Below are 17,708 nucleotides of genomic sequence, written 5' to 3' on the forward strand. Positions count from 1 at the left end.
TAGTAGCATTATTCTTATGGAGTACAATTAATATCTTGGCTGAACATATTTTGAAATAACCAGTGCAACCAATTAGTAAGGTGGCTAGGAAGTCTCTTCTTCAGGCCACCAACCGGAGCAAACGAAGTTGCTGTTAGAAATTAAGGGACTATATCGATTCCAATCTATGGGGCCTGGGTTACAAACTTTGTAACCAAGAAACTTGGAACCCGCGCTCCACCTTCCGTCATGAACGGGGCCACTATGGGGAGGGCAGTCGAGTCCCTTTTCCCGGCTCACACGTTGTGCATACTGCGGGCTTTCAGAGGGTGGACGACATCCCACTTTTCAGTCTTGAAGAGATGGAGGAGGCCTTCCTATCCTTGAAGAACAATAAGGCTCCTAGACTTAATGGGGTACCCGGCGAAGTCTTCAAGAAAGTTGTAACTACCAACCCCTTAATCCTTTTGAGAATGTACAACGCCTACCTGGTCGAAGGGGTTTTCCCCTCGTGCTGGAAAACAGCTAAGCTTGTGCTTGTTGGGAAGGGGAATGGAGACCCAGACCTGCCATCCTCTTGCAGACCTCTGTGTATGTTGGATATGGCTGGCAAAGTCCTCGAGAAGTGATCGGTTCCCGACTGAATTTAGCCTTAGTCGCTAAGGGGGAATTGTCCCCTCGTCAGTATGGATTCAGGAAAGGGGCGATCAACGTCGACGCTATTGAGGAGGTGAAGCAAGCCGTGATGAGAGCTGAGGATTTTAACCACTAAACTCGTAGGGTTGTTCTGCTCGTAACACTCGATGTGCGAAACGCATTTAATTCCGCAAGATGGTACGATATGCTGGACGCTCTGGAGAACATCTTCCAAGTTCCGGCATACCTCATGTACATCATAGAGGATTATCTCCGGTTCCGCCTCCTCATGTTTGACACTACGGAAGGGCCACGGACGACGAATCTCATTTCTTGTGTCACCCAAGGCTCCATACTCGGCACAGACCTCTGGAATGTCGCTTATGACAGCTTTCTGAGGTCTGAAATACCTGAGGAAACTGTTTTGGTTGGATACGCAGACGAGGTTGCAGCTTTGATAGCTGCACGTATCGCTTGGCTCGGCTAAAGCTGAACCGAGTTATACGTACAATCAACACATGGATGACAGACTTCGGTCTCTCGCGCGCTTTGAGCAAAACCAAGATCATGATTTTGACATATAATGGGTTGAAAGCGTTGTGCCGTTGAGGGTAGGAGAATTCCAAGCCGTTCGTACTGCCAAGTACATTGGGGTTATAATAGACAGAAAATTTAGCTGGCTGGATCAGATCTTCCGTACGGTGGACAAAGCCACTAGGGTGGTTTCCTCTCTTAGCCGGTTGATGGCCAATGTTGGAGGGCCTCGGTCTAGTCTTAGAAGGTTTTTGTCTTTGGTCCAGTTCGTACTCTTGTACCCTACTGTGCGGAGGTGTGGTCAGACGCTCTCAATAAGGAGGTATATAGGATGCGGCTCGCCTGAGTGCAGCGTCAGGCAGCACAAAGGGTAGTACAGTATCTGCCTACCGAACAGTGTCCGAACCGGCTGTCCTGGTGGTTGCTGGAGTCATCCCCGTCAAACTGTTGGCGGTGGAGAGGAAGCAATTTTATCAGCACCATGGGGAGGACGAGGCACGAACAGAGGAAAGAACCAAGGCCCCAATAGAAAAACAGGCCATGCTGAAGCGCGGGCAGCGCAACATTACGTCACAATGGTGGATAGTTGTACTAAAATCTTACCGATAAAATCAGACAAACAGCCATCTTATTTACCTAAAACATATGGGATATTTCAGTGAATCTATCGAAAAATCTATCCACTAGTGTGACGTCATGGCCCTGCAGCATGGCCTGTTTTTCACCCGCACTTACCAGCTGTGGCAGGAGGGCTGGGAACAGGAGACAAGGAGACGCTGGACCAGGCAACTGATACAGCAAGTCCAACTTTTAATGAGAGTGACACTTAAACAAGCAGCCGGAATCCCTGGTTAGGATTGAGGGGCAACCCTCCTTCCGAAGGGTCTGCTTCGGCAGCCGGCGAGCCTGATGACCTTAAGTCATCCGCCCATGATGTGCTAAAGGTTGATGCGTAAGCTTCGGCCTACATCATGGGGCCCGGGTATGTCCTAAAGGATAGGTACCGGGTATGCAGTCAGGGGGCTTCGGCTCTCATGACAACAATAATAATAATAATAAGTCCAACTTTAGGTTAATCGGCGGTGCGGTGAGGTGAATTTCTATCTCTCCTACCTGAATTTCTGACAGGTCACGACCTTTTCCGGTCGTACCTGTTCAGGATGTGCAAAGCCTGTCACACGTATGCAAATACTGCCTAGACATTCCCGATGACGCGGAACACACTTTTTTCCACTGCCAGCGTTGGGAAAGGCCCCACCTGGAGCATCTATGTGGAGGCTCATCATTTCTTAGGACTGCTGTTGGTGGACACGGTCATACCTATGATGACGGAGGGTGAGGACAATTGGACCTGTGTGTCACATTACATCCAGGGTATTCTCATAAATGCCAGAAACTGTGCGAGCCCTGATGGCTAAGGTTACATGTTGACTTGGCTTGAAGTAATGTGACAAACGATTCCAGGTCTGTGTCCAACATAGTAGAGAGGGTTTCTAGTGATTAGTCTGATAAATTCAGGAGCCTCACACTAAAGGCTGGCTACGTCTGTGCGTAAAAGCATTTTCCATCCTCTTCTTAAAAAATAGTAACGCTTATAGTAACAGTCGATTTTTTCAAAGATAGTTCTTACTAGAATAATTTTAATTTGGTTATGCTGTATTCTAATACATGCTCTATTAAACCCAAATTTAAAAAAAAATTCTAGTAAGAACTATCTTTGAAAAAATCTACTGTTATTATAAGAGTTTACTATTCTTAAAGGAGATAATTTTAATTTGGTTATGCTGTATCTAATACATGCTCTATTAAACCAAATTAAAATTATTCTACTAATAGAGAAACCATAGTCAAAATAAAGGGAAACAGTATATTGTTTATTTAATAGTTTGTGCACTAAAATACAATTTGACGATGTAAACACTGTTGATAAAAAGGTTATTTTTGATTGCTTAATTTTGAACAGTACCCAAAGTTCCGCTACTGAGTAAGCTTCCTGCAGAAACCAATACAGGAAAGCCCTGGAGCGATACTACGGTTCCGCCATAGATAACAGGTATTGTTTATGGTCCTATTATACAGCAACCTTGACAATACGAAAAATTTGAATGTTTACAATCTACATAAAGTGGTAGCAGCACTTAAAATTTAACATTAACGATAACAGTTCAATCAAATTGTATAAGAACATGTACTGTTCTTGTAGAACCTATGTTTGCATCAACGATAGTACTTCACATATTTTTAGAGATAACAATAGAATAGGTATTAATATCGGTGACGGTGGATTTTAATCTTGCCAATTAACTGCCAATTTAGATCTGATTGAACTATTGTTCTTAACTCGCATAATTATTCTAAGACTATCAATTTTTTTAATGCCATAATTTACTCAAATCGTATCAACCATCCGTTGTATACAAATGGAAACCCAGTTTGGCCCCAAAACTTGGTTGTATTTAGCCTTCCCACAGACAATTTTTCTTTTTATAAGAATGGTATTAATAATTTGTTTGGATCTTGAAGAGATATTGTTCAAATAAAGACAACAGAAACACTGAAAAACGCAAATTTTCCAAAAGTATAATTGTCTAAATGGTTAAATTTAGGCATTATATATGGAGTAAAAATAGAGACAGTCATTTAAAGGTGTTATTGGAAGTTGCATTTAGTAGCTTTACTCCATTGTATAGTGTGTATATTCTTACACAAGATTTGTTGTAATTGGACTCATATAAGTATGTATCATGGGAAAAGAGTTAGTATTTTCTAAACTAATCATAGATTCACTACCGTCCACCCTCAAATTGCATATATAACCCTTACATATACGGAATTAATCACAGCAGTGTATCTTTGATTTTGAGTACACATTTCAACATACAAAATTTTATAAGACATCAATTGTTGACAATCGAGGACGCGGTTTTTTGTTATCAAGTATTTATTCTCTCCACATATTTATAAATTATTTTCAACTTTTTGTGTGTTTAAAAATGCGTTATTAAAGAAAGGTGTTTTTATTTATAAATTATTTTCTAGTTTTTAGTATTTAATGTGTGAATATGTTATATGGCCATATGTTATATGGTGAATATGTGAATACATAACCAACACTTTTTTACCGTAATAAGATGTTTTATCTTGAATCATTGAATCCTAATCCAAACATGTGTTAATCAGTTCAAAATTGAAAACAAAAAGCTACTATTCTCATAATCATAAAACTTTAGAATCACTCGGGAACGGAACCTGTGCTAACCTCTGCTCTCTGAACAAACTGTCAAACTATTTACAGCTGACTTCAATTGATATATTTGACTATTTAAATTTTTCCAAAGTGTAAAAATTGAAACTTTGGAAGACCATGGGGTATAATATAAAATAGTTAGCTCGGTCACACATTTACCACGGCTCAATATTCTACACACAAAGATTAACATAAAATGCTTAAGATTTTGAATCAAACTACTCTTTCATCCAAACCACCACCCCCCTTTACCAGTGTCTACGATTCTATAAAATTGTATATCATTAAGTCAATAAGATAGTTAGCCAAATTAATTTTAAATTAAAAGAGATCCCCCAAAAAATTGTACACACTTCGCTCTCCCTACAAAATCAGTTAAAGGATGTTTTTAAGGTAAATGCGCTCGAGGAAGCTATTGAGAATTTAGAAAATCTTCATCTTTTACAAATGTATTGATAGAAGGCAATTTTTTTGATAGAAAATTCTATTTTGAGATTAATATAACCATAACGCTGTGTAAACACACGAAATTAATAAATTAATCTGGAGAAAGAGTTTGGTCTAGTAGCGTAGTTATTCTATGTTTCGAGAATAATTAGCATGCAAATGTTTAGTTTTATACCGGGTTTTAAGGCAACTTCAGTTAACTTTTTTATTTAGCTTTTAAGAAAGAAAAGTTATTTTAGGTTGTTACCTTTTTCATGTGGATAAACTCAAAACCTTTTAAAATCCTATCTTGTTGTCCCTTGAGCTCACCTAATTGAGTCTACTAGCAAATATTCAATTAAAACCTCGTCGTTTTCTGATACATTAGTACATGAGTAAATTAACAGTATTTGTCCTTATAGATATTATGTGTGTGGGGATATTAAGTTGTATGATAATATTTTATATGAGCTCCAAACGAGGGGGGTGAATTGGGTCTACTGTTCGTTGTGAAAGTGATTAAAATAACTTAATAATAAAATGTTCTGTGAATTACATGAGATAGAATTTTATTGTTTTCAATAGAAGATATTGTTAAACATTTCTAGGTACATTTTAACAACCTATTATCCGTACCTTACATTCAGTATTACATTTATTAACACTATACTGTTAGTGGGGTCGTATAGCTGCATATGATGGCAGAATATTTCAGTTCTGGCAGAGAGTCTGCAATTTTAGGTGGTGATAGTATACAAGTTTCCGAATCTAAAACCGCCCAGACCCCAATTTTTAAGGACCTCGGTCGTCCGTAATGACGTCATAAAAATGGCGGCCGTAAGAGGATGCTGGGTCCCCATGAATTGGCTATAATGACCGAATGCCTGAACCGATTTTCATGAAATTTGGCACACAAGTGCTTGAATACATTATCTCGGCCTGGGTTGAAAATGGTCAAGTTTCATCAAGTCATTTCAAAACGGCGGCTGTTCAAAACTAAAAAAATATGAGGAAAATAATTGTGAATTGTTTTATACAGGGTGAGTTTCAAATGAGTTTCCCCCTACTTTTTTATACATTTCTTAAGATATCAACTCCGAACCAGGTCAGATAATTGTAGAGTAGCAAGTACTTCATTTTGACTGGGTTTTATTTTATCCGTTTTTTTATCAAGCTTTCTAGATAAAATATAACAATTATTTTGATTTAAAATGTCAATATTTCAAAAACCAAATATGACAACTAAAAACGGAATGCGACATTGAATTCAACATAAAAAAAGTAGTTCACAATGATGGGTCACAACACCACCTTCATATTTAAAATAATTTATCACACTTCAAAATGGCGGATCCAAGATGGCGGCTGAAAAAAATACATCCGTCAAAACCGAGTGAAAATAGGTCAACAATGAATGGTGGTGTCCACTTATCTTTATCTAGCACTATTTTGAGATTATGGCCTTAGTTTGTAAATGCACAATGTTATAATGGACTAAAAATAAAGTTATAAAAAGTTCTCATAACTTTAGAATGGATCAACATTTTTTTAAACGGATTGCAGCATCGTATTCAGCGTAAAAGTCTTGTTTGAAACGGTGGGTCACAACCCTACCTTTACATTTGAAAAAAATGTAAAAAAACTTTTTATCCAAAATGGCGGATCAAAGATGGCGGCCAAAAATTTAAACCCAGTCAAAATGAAGTACTTGCTACACTAGAATGATCTGAAATGGTTTAAATTTGATATCTTAAGAAATGTATAAAAAAGTAGGGGGGAACTCATTTGAAACTCTCCCTGTATAAAACAATTCAGAATTATTTTCCTCATATTTTTTTTGTTTTGAACAGCCGCCATTTTGAAATGACTTGATGAAACTTGACCATTTTCAACCCAGGCTGAGATACTGTGTTCAAGCACTTGTGTGCCAAATTTCATGAAAATCGGTTCAGGCATTCGGTCGTTATAGCCAATTCATGGGGACCCAGCATCCTCTTACGGCCGCCATTTTGATGACGTCATTACGGATGACCCAGGTCCTTAAAAATTGGGGTCTGGGCGGTTTTAGGTTCAGAAACTTGTATACTATCACCACCTAAAATTGCAGCCTCTCTGCCAGAACTGAAATATTTTCCTGCTACCCAACCTGACTATGTAAGTTATGATTGATCGATGACCGCAGATTATCTTTTAGCGAATTTTACCATATGGAAGGAGGTATTACTGTATGTGTCACGGAAATACATGAACCAGGGACAAATGTTACTTTTTACACTATCCGTTCAAATTTGTAAAAATAAATTAACAAATATATATAAATTATGTGAACCAGCTAGATCGGGTATTGGAAACGGGGCTTTATAGAATTTAGAAATTGTTCAAAAATGGTTTATTTTTTATTGTTACCGTTGAAACATGGAAACGTAAAATGTTTGTTACAGCCATCGTGAAGAGCTAAAAAAAGGCTTTGTATACTGAAGCATTGTTTTACGATTAATAGTTACGGCGGAAATTCTATAAAACGAATATATATTTTGATTTTGTTAGAAATGTATTTTGTTTCATCCCAAATTATTAACGTTGTTATGAACACAACTTATAGCTTCCTAATAGCAGCAAACATAATATGTAATCGATAAACAGAATTTTATGTGAATGGAAAAAACATGTCCATTGAAATATTTTAGTAAAAATCCAATCAGACAAATTGAAATTGGCGTAATCTGCAGGTTAGCTGCCTCGGGGGTATTTTATCATCGATTAGATAATAAGCGTTCGATTTGAATTGAAAGTGTCTAGTATTTAGTCCATGGCTGATTTTAAACCATCTATAAATTTAATTATAAATAAACATCGCACCTGACCACCATTTCGCATAGATTTTTATCTGCATTGCTAAATATCAAATAAAAGATAACACAGAATCAATAATTGATGAATTATATGAAAACACCCCCAATGCAGATATACTGAGAGCCGAGAGAGTCATGATGTATGGTGTCTTGTGTATTTTCAAACCTCACATCATTAATGTATCTCAAAACGTTAGTCCCGGTCATATGATGATACATAGTTTCACAGCAGTTATATTCCGCAGTATCTGCTCCATAAACTCTATAAACATAGCTAGAGATATGAACTCTATATCCGAACTAGTTTTATAATGTAAATTTTGGGAGCGAGCTGGTCTAGTGGTTAGAGCGTGGGACTACGGTTCCTGGGGTCCCGGGTTCAAATCCCGCCAAATCCATCAATGGATTTTATCCAAGTGATAATGCCGTAACCCCTGTCTAGCCTGAAGTAATGTGAAAAACAATTCCGGGCTCGTGCCTAGCGTCATAGGACAAAAAATGATGTGAATTTAGGTTTAAGAGCATTTGAAACCCCGTTATTCGGGGAATAGTAAATATTCCTAAATTTTTTATTCAATTGCTTTCTTTACTTTTAGCTTTTTAATCTCTTTTTACATAACTGTGACAAATATGTGATTACAATGAATTTCCCATGATTTACATCCGGGTACGTTCCAATGAACACATATGTCTTTGGTCTTGATGAAAATATAAAATAGTATATTCAATTAACAAACAAACGAAATTTCACTGTTCAAAGTTACGTTTTTAACATTGCAGTAGTATTCAAAGTGTATGGACAGTGCTGCAAATTGACTAAAACGTCCCTTAGTGGTTGACAAATTGAACTCTTTTGGGTTTAACAAACTGCAAAGTTTTTGCTTCCGATAAAGCGATAAGGTACCTGTAAGTTCGATAAACCTTTAACAACCAGCTGAATCATTTTTGGACACCCTATATTACAGTTTAAATTTGAAAAGTAAATGTATCAATCTATACTACTATCGTTGATTAAATCATAGCAATTAAAACAACACATTGCATTTTCCACAAATGTTACCAAATGATTCATCCTGGAGCACTTGTTTCACTATGTTATTTATAATGGAAGAATATTAGGAAAATCGACTTAACAAATTCGGACTATATAGAAATTGTGCACAATGTGAAGTAATCCAAGAGAATGAAAATGTCAAACGTCTCCATAAATTCCGACTGTGCTTCGGCCGCCATCTAGGAAAATGGCGGCAAATTTTCACTTTTTTTAAATATTTCACTAACCATCGGTAATACCGAATTTTTGTAAATACAAATTAAAGAATACCAAAAATACAAATTTTTACATTGCAAGGTTTGCACTATATCGAACGGTTATTGAGATAAATCAAATTTGGTATTAAATTTAAAATCCCCATATTATTCTTATGGAGAAAAAGAAAATATTCGCAGTTTGCTTTTTTATGGATATATTTTCATAAAAATTGGAAAGTTTATTTATTTTATACTAAGCTATTAATATTTTACATAAATACCCAATTTATTACTCTCCCTATAGCAGCTAACATACGTGCTCGTTAAATTGAATCTTATTTAAATAGGGAATCAATCTTAATTTTTTAGGAAATATTTTTGTAAAAATCCAATCAGGCAAATGGAAATTCACTTTTTTTTCAAAAAAAAGAAGTTTTTTATTGATTTTATTATTTTCATGTTATGTCATGTTATTGCTGAGCACGATATGTCCATTTTGACTTATATAAAGCAAAAAAAGGACGTTAAAATTTATAAAAAATTAAATTGTCAAGATGGACGAAAAGATATCCATAAATAAGCAATCTGCAAAAATGTTCTTTTCCTCCATAACGAGGAGATTTTCAATTTAATAATAACTTAGATTTTTCTCAAACTAACTCTTTACTCACTACAAACTGTACTGACTCATTTTCCCGTTAGAGATAGAGCAAACCTTGTGGTATAAAAAAGATGCATTTTTAGGTGCTCTTGAACTTTACCTTTACCTTTACTTTTACCTTCGATGTCTTCTCCTCAATCTGGTGATTGGGGAATCGTCGTTGGGGACTTTTGTCTACAAATCATTCTTTATAAACAACAATCATTCTTTATAAACAATGGTTAGTAAAATATTGTCAAAAAAGTGAAAATTGGCCTCCACTTTCCAAGATTGAGGCTGAAGCATAGCTAGAATTTATGGGGACTTTTTTTTCTTTATTTGGCCTACTTTACAACTGTGCAAAGTTTCCACTTAGTCCGAATTTGTTAGATCGAACCGCATTTTATACCTAAAAATCATGGACTATTATGACCGATCGAACGTGTTTATTTGAGTATTTCACGTGAAATCCTCTATTAGGTAGGTTAGGAAGCCTTACATGACACCACTTTAGCGAGCTCTTAAAGATTATGCAACCGTATGAGTAAAATGTTTGAATGTTTTCTAACGCATTTTCGTGAAGGTATAGTTTAGTTTACTTCTTGAGCGGAGCAAGCGAGGTTCTTATACATCGATTCGTATATATTTCGTCACACGCAACCTCCTCCTGGGTGGATGAAACAATCGTTTTCAAATTTTGCATGCTGATAAAGACCGTATTGGTGAGTGCCAAATTCTATTTGACATTAAAAGATTCTGGCAGGACTCCGCCCCACGGGGTCTCAAAGTTTCATTGTAATCCTTATACTGAAGTAACAGATGCATAACATCTGCCACCAACTTAAATACAGTACATCAGAAAACAGCTGATAGTATTACTTTGACTGTTAATCATCTTGTAATGTATTTATATTATTTTAATGCGTGATCAAATTATTCGCTTCAGTTTAAACATGATTCATTTTATCGCCCACAAATAGTTAACTTTTACGTGTATTTGCAGCAGTATGCCATTGTTTTTTATCCTGTATACAGGGGGGTATTAAAGTCCGAAGACAGTTAAATATTAAAAAAAAAAAAAATGTATATAGAGCTACATTACTTGGTACAAAGTTACAGAACATAAAACTTTATCTTAACAATTATCCAGAGATCCAATAACTCTTCAGGGGGACAGCCCACAAGGATTCGGAAGAAAGTCTTAAATGGAAGCATAGGTCAATATGCATATCAAACTAAAAGTCTTTTTTATTAGAATACAATGCCGCAAACTGCACTTCAAAAGGTTAATCCTGCGCAAAATGGCAGCCAGTCAAAGATTTCTTGAATCTGCCTTTTTGAATCTTTGAACGACTGCCATTAATTACTCAGGCGTTCTTTTGAGCTTGAATTTACGGCATTGTAATCTACTAGTGAAGACCTTTAATTTGATGTGCATATCGACCTATGATTACGTTAACAATTTTCTTCCGATTCCTAGGGCTTTGCCCCCTTACTTACCTTATTTACCTGAGGGGTCAGCGTATAATAGCATTGCAAATTTAATGAATCTTTGAACAACTGTCATTCTTGGCTCGGTTGTCCGGTTGAGTTAAAATTTGCGGCATTATATTCTTCTAGTAAAGACCTTTAATTTGATGTACATGTCAACCTATGCTTCTTTTTGAGATTTCCTTCTGTCCCCATGATATGACAGAAAATTGATATTTCTTAAAAAAGTAGATTTTTAGGTGCGTTGTTGATGAACCAAATTTTATTGATTTATCTGTTGTCGTTGAGAAAATATTTTACTGTTTCGGTTTTTATTACCACCCTGTATATAGAAAATAATAAACATTAAAATGAATTTTGAGAGTTTAATTTCAAACTAACTAAACACAAACTATATTTTAAACTAAACTGTACGTGAAGCAGTCTACATAGAAAGCCTTTCAAAATAAATAAATAAATATATATTCATACTATTTATATATAAAATATATAATTATAATTTATATATAAAATAATCATAACTATACTTAAACTAAGCTTTTGGAAAAATAAAATATTTTCATAGTGTTTGTGATAGGTTAAATCTCTAACGATTACCATGTAAAATAAAGAACAGGTTTCACGATGATATTTTAATCACAACAAAATTCTTCAATGGTTCTTTTGAAAGTTCAACAATGAAATGAGTTTTTTTATGGGGGGTAGCCCGTAGCCCTGGGGGTAGCCCATATAGCTTCACTATCGTATATATTATCATAGTCAAAAAGAATTAAATATAGACTGTCGGCCGTGCTGTGGTTACCATAGTTACCATAGGTTCTGGCACACACCGCTGGGAACGCCGCGCAGTGTAGTTACGTAGCGCGTAGGCCGTAACTACATGGCGCTCCCAGTGGTGTGCGCCAGAACCTATGGTAACCGCAGCACAGCTGACGGTCTATATTTAATTATTTTTGTTTATAATATTATATACTGTATTTCATATCTTATCTGTTTATTATACAGTGTTATTGAAAAGTCTTGAAACGGTGTAGGCTAATATATTTTTTACCATTATAGATAAAGTAATAAAACATGGTAGCCTATACCAGTAATAACCATAAATGTCTACTCTTTGAAGATTATGTTACATTTTATCTCTTAAGATGGGTGGCCCACAAGTAGTGAGACAAAAATTCTTAAACAGCAGCATAGGTACAAGTTTGGTATCAAATTAAATGTCTTATTTATTCAAACACATTGCCGCAAACCTAAACTCAAACAGAGAACCGAGACAAAAATGGCAGCCGTTAAAATATTTCTTGAATCAGCCATTTTGAATCTTTCATCGGCTGCCATTTATAACCCAGCTGTTATTTTGAGCTCAAATTTGTGGTATTTTACTGTACTAATAAAGATCTTTATTGTGATGATATTGATATCGACCTATGCTAGCTTATGTTTATGATTTCTTCCGACTTCTAGTGGTCGCTCCTCAGTATTATATTAAATAACTTCTTGATCAGCATTGTACGTGTTATTGAATTTACGGAGAGTAAATAAAAAAAGCGTCTTATAACACTTAAAAGATATATTTACGCTTATACTGTTATGGAGAGTAACAGTATAAGCGTAAAAATATCTTTTCAGTGTTATAAGACGTTTCTTGTATTTACTTTCAGTACTAAAGGGTGCGCAAAAAAAACACCTGACGGTTTCTGTTTTGTAATAAGTCAGCTGTTATACTAGCTAGAGACCTCATTGTTGAACGATTGCTTATGTTATGCCATTTTTAGGTTATGTTTGGTAAAACATCACTTCGTCGAAAGAAAGTTACTGTCTAGTGTGGTGTGGTACTGTTTGGAGTCATCGGACCATATGTTTTTGAGGACGAAAGTGGGACCCCCCTGTCACTGTAAACTCGGAACGCTATGTGGAAATACTGAGGGGGTTTTTGGTTCCACAACTGCAAATGTTAGGAGGAATAGACATGACCAACACATGGGTTCAACAGGACGGCGCAACATGTCACACAGCCAATTATTCAATGACAGTTTTGCGTGAACTCTTTCCCAGTAAAGTGATCCCCAGACTTAATTTCGTGTGACTGTTGGCTATGGGGATAGTTAAAAAGCAAAGTGTTTGTTTCGAAATTTCGAACCATCCCTGATCTCAAGCAGTGTATCCGAGAAGAGATTGCTTCTATTCATCAGGGGAAGGTGACTGCAAATATGAAAAAAATGGGAAGCCCGCGTTTAGGAGAAGGTCATCACCTAAGTGATATCATTTTTCATAAATGAAAATGGCATAGTAGTGTGTACAATATAATATTATTTAATACATAAAATTGTATTTTGTTCTTGAGTTATTTAGTATTAAAACCGTCAGGTTATTTTGGCGCACTCTGCATATTTCAAATTAAAGAAATCTTTGAACAGCTGTCATTCTTGACTCCATTATTGAGTTCAGGGTTGCGGCATTGTGTTTTGCTAACGGAGAGCTTCAATTTGATACCAAACTCTCGACATATGCTGCTATAGATTTCGTCTGACTCCTCGTGAGCCGCCCCTAAGGGGAAAAATTAATAATAGCTTAAAAGAGCAGAAATTTATGGCTTTAATTGACTTACCAAGTTTCCATTCCTTTATCTATACTCGTAGTATAAAATATATTACACCGTTCCGGGTCTTTCCAATCACACTGTATACTATATACTTATTGTAATATCATCGGGGTATTATATGCCTGATTAATATGGATAGCATAGTAAAATACTTTTTCTGAATATATAATTTTAAAATAGGGATCTAGAATATAATATATGTATTACTTGTTAAATTGTTTTTAATATGTCACAATAGTCATTAACGTCCCTACGGCATATAGAATAGTGTTGTATTCTTTTTGAAACCTCAAAAATCTTACATGTGTAATTTTAAAAGTTAGACCTCCCAGTTTTGAAAATTGACCTACGTAAGTTAACATTGTGAGATATGGAGTTCTGTAATTTATCTGATAATTTTACGCAATGAATAAAATCGGCATCTACGGGATTCAACAAAATGTATGAATTTAACCAAACAAAACTTTATAAGTAAAAAATATAAACCCAAAGAAAATATAAAAATAAAAAATATGTAAAACAGGTTGCTACATAGTGGCGTCCATACATTATCTCGCCAAAAGATGTAGCTACCAGATATGGTGCCATACTCCTACACTGGGACTTTGAAATAATTAAAAAGATTTCCTCTCTTAAATCTGTAGAAAAGCATATGCTATGCTTTTTTAAGACGTCGCGAAATAAATATGCTATATATTTATATGTGTAAAAGGTCTTACTGCATATAGTTCATCGGAAGTTTAGAGGACATCATTTAAAATATTTTCGACGACTGATAGATTAGTTTGTATTCGAAAATGTCGGTAATGTCACTACTGAGCTTTTGAGGGACATTTGGCAAGATCCAATAGCGTACACTTTGCCATATAACAACATTCACTAAAATAGGTAAATTACAGTATAGTTACATTTTAAATCTGAAATCTGTTTATAATCGTTACAGACAAAAAATGTAGTTGTCCAATGTAATAATTTGTATTAATACAAACACTAATTATTATGTTATTCTTTGAGGTTCAGGCGATACCAATAGAATGTACATTGTAAATTTAAATAAATGTTTGTTCAAATAAATATTTGAATGTAAATCAAAAGTGATTGGTCTAGTTCACTTTATGTAGGTTGTGTGTGAAGAGATGATACAAAATCGGTTTTTGATGTTGTGAAGTTGTAATTTTATCATATATTTCAGTTGTACGGTTAAAAAACTACAATCAGAAAAAGGTAGTTTGATACTGAAAATATTGAAGAAAAAGACAGTATATTTTAACGTTTACTGTAGTTTGTAAAAAAAAGTAATTAAAAAAATAATCTTTATATAATTGTAGCACTGATTAATTAAAATATAATGAACTATAATCATTGAAAAAGTATTTAGAAGAAAGTAACCTTTGTCTCTCATTAATAAATTATTTAAATAAATATTGGATCGAACTGAAGGATAACTGGCAAACCAACCTAGGTAGGTATACCATCAATTCCAACAGGATTTCAAATTTTCATGAATACAACCTGTTATGTTTCAATGCTTTTTACTTTTTAATGTAACAATAGACTAAATTGAACTATTTAAATATATTTTACCTAGCTTTGCCCCACTTGAACTTGGATTCCAGAGTGTTCTTAACCCATGCTCCTCCATATAAACGGTTCGCTGACATTTCTTGCATTTAAAATAATTTTAATTTTTAGGTAATACAACTTTACTTTAGGCATGGGATAATTTTACATTTCCTTTGTATGAAGCTTAATCGACCAATTATTTTTATGCGTTAGTCTAGGTCGCATGTGGGTTTCACCGTTATATTGATCTTATCAATTCCTTTTACCGTAAAATGCGTGCGTATTTTTGTTTAAAAATAGGCCTAAATTAAATAATGATGAGTTTTTGTTTTGTTTATCTGTTTACAATAAGATAAAGGGAAAATAACGTATTATAATTATTCCTCGTAAATTAGCTTTACTTAAGTATAATTTGTAAGATAATCCGGTTATTGTTTTGTAGTCACACCATAAATTATTGCATTTACTAAAGTATCAATGCAAAGTTAACCTATCCGACCTACAACGACATCGCGTACATCTGCCTTTGTTGTGATTACTGTTCCTTCAACCATTTCTTATTCAAAGGCTAAGTTGAGGGGGGAAAACGGCAACTAAAAATAAACACTAACTGAACTCTGTCGTTTGAAAAGAGTTGACTGGCTTTGCATTAGGGTAATCAGTCAACGTCTAAAAACGAACAACAGCAAATTAAAATAAATACAAAAAATATACTACAACAAAAAAAGTGATGCAACGGATGTTAACACAGTTCTGTGACGGTATTCTTTAGTTTTTTAAGACTTATTTGCCTTAAAGTTTATTACTTAGTGTTGATTTTTTAGCTTAATACAAACAGAAATGTCTAACAATTATTTAAACGCGTTTTATCTTTTTTCGTGACCAGAATACCAGAAAACTACTTGAAATCATCTCAATAATAAATGCGTTAGTAAAAAAAACAAGAAACAATACCAAATGGGTGGTTCTTGATAAACTATTTTTCTTTTATGACAGATAAATAAAATACAGAAAATTTACTTGGAAACTTACGAGGTCGAAGCGGAGGTTGATGATTGGTTAACTTTAAATGTCAGTTCAGTAAGTGAAAGAAGTCGAATATCTCACCATCACTTGACACACACACATTCACTCACTGAAAGTCCGTGTTAGCGCGGGTTTACTAGCTTACTCCGTGGACTGGCCGCCACTGCCACCACTGCCGCCACTCACTGCGCTATCACTGCTGCCAACCCCCACACCCACTCTACCCTCCCCAATATTCCCTAAGATTCCCTTTTTCCGTTGATTGCTTTCCCTACGATTCCCTTATTCCTTTGATTGGCCACCACTGCACTATCCCCCACAACCCCCAACAGAAAAATACATTTATAAAGTGAACTCAACATTATTTTTGTAGAAATACGTCTGTATAATCACTCGAATTGTCGGTATGTTCTATTTGTCATAGGTTTGCTGTAAAATAGAATGAAGTACTATAATATATAATTTAAATTAATTAAGGTAGCATTTTAAATAAGTATTGAACTTATTGTAGCTTATATACATAATTTCAGAATTGTTTATTTGTGAAAAGAAGTAAACAAACTGTCAGAGGGATTATTGCTTCGCTTAAAAGGACTAGAAACACCTCTTTCAGATGTATAGATACCCCATGTTTGGAATAATGTCATTGTGCCAAGTCCATCTATATATATATGTAATCTACTAAAAAGATTTCATTTTCTGAGGCAATGTGCCAAGAGTTAACAATGCCCCCGTCAACTATGGATTTCCGTACACTTAAAACGATTTTTTATAACTCACTCAAGAAAAAACAGAAAATAAAAAAATGGCAAATTGATTAGGATCTCTCTTACCTATCTGAATGTAAAATGAGTTTTCCTCTCTAAAGTTTCAACTACTCGAGCCAGCAATTGGTCGTTGTTTACATGGCTTGTATTTACTGCAGTGATTGCTGTTTTATCACTGATTACTGTTGATTTCTCTTCAACTCTACAAACTGATAAACGTAATTTGTAGGAAGATACGTTTACTAAAACTCATTTACGTTGTGTTTGAAATGAATTTTACCCTTTGTCAACTACCCTTATATAAATAGGGATGCTTTATGTGTTTTACGGATGGTTACCGTGCTTACTGACTATCGGCATAAAAATCGACAAAGAATAAAATACAATCAAGAGCATAAAATGAACGTAAGTTTATTAAAATTTCGCTCTTGAAATGAAATATGTGGATGTACTTTGACTAAACTCGGTATTCAACGAAGCTCTAATTTTTTAATGAATTTCAAAACCAACAAACAAATAATATGAGCCGTAGGCATATTTCACTATACAATATTGCCATAAAACCAAATGTCAGCACAACCCAATAAGGCTTTGTAAAAGGGAGGCTTTGTAAAAAAGGTAAACTAATATTTAAATACAAAGCATCGATTTTTAGGTGTTAATTGGTAGAACCCAACGGTAACAAACTCCAAGG

General features: G+C 35.0%; 1 protein-coding gene across 1 annotated transcript in view; it reads right to left on the minus strand.

The window, feature by feature from the left end:
* Window positions 1-16,405, minus strand: part of LOC128998668 (glutamate-gated chloride channel-like) — a 351,411-nt gene extending 335,006 nt beyond the window's left edge. Inside the window, exon 1 of the mRNA XM_054424900.1 lies at window positions 16,254-16,405. The gene's annotated coding sequence lies outside the window, so the exon portion shown is untranslated. The remainder of the gene's footprint in view (window positions 1-16,253) is intronic.
* Window positions 16,406-17,708: the final 1,303 nt, after the last annotated feature.

The sequence above is a fragment of the Macrosteles quadrilineatus genome, unplaced genomic scaffold, assembly GCF_028750875.1.
Source record: "Macrosteles quadrilineatus isolate MER2022 unplaced genomic scaffold, UCM_ALF_1.0 Scaffold_7__1_contigs__length_78375512, whole genome shotgun sequence".
Taxonomy (NCBI): domain Eukaryota; kingdom Metazoa; phylum Arthropoda; class Insecta; order Hemiptera; family Cicadellidae; genus Macrosteles; species Macrosteles quadrilineatus.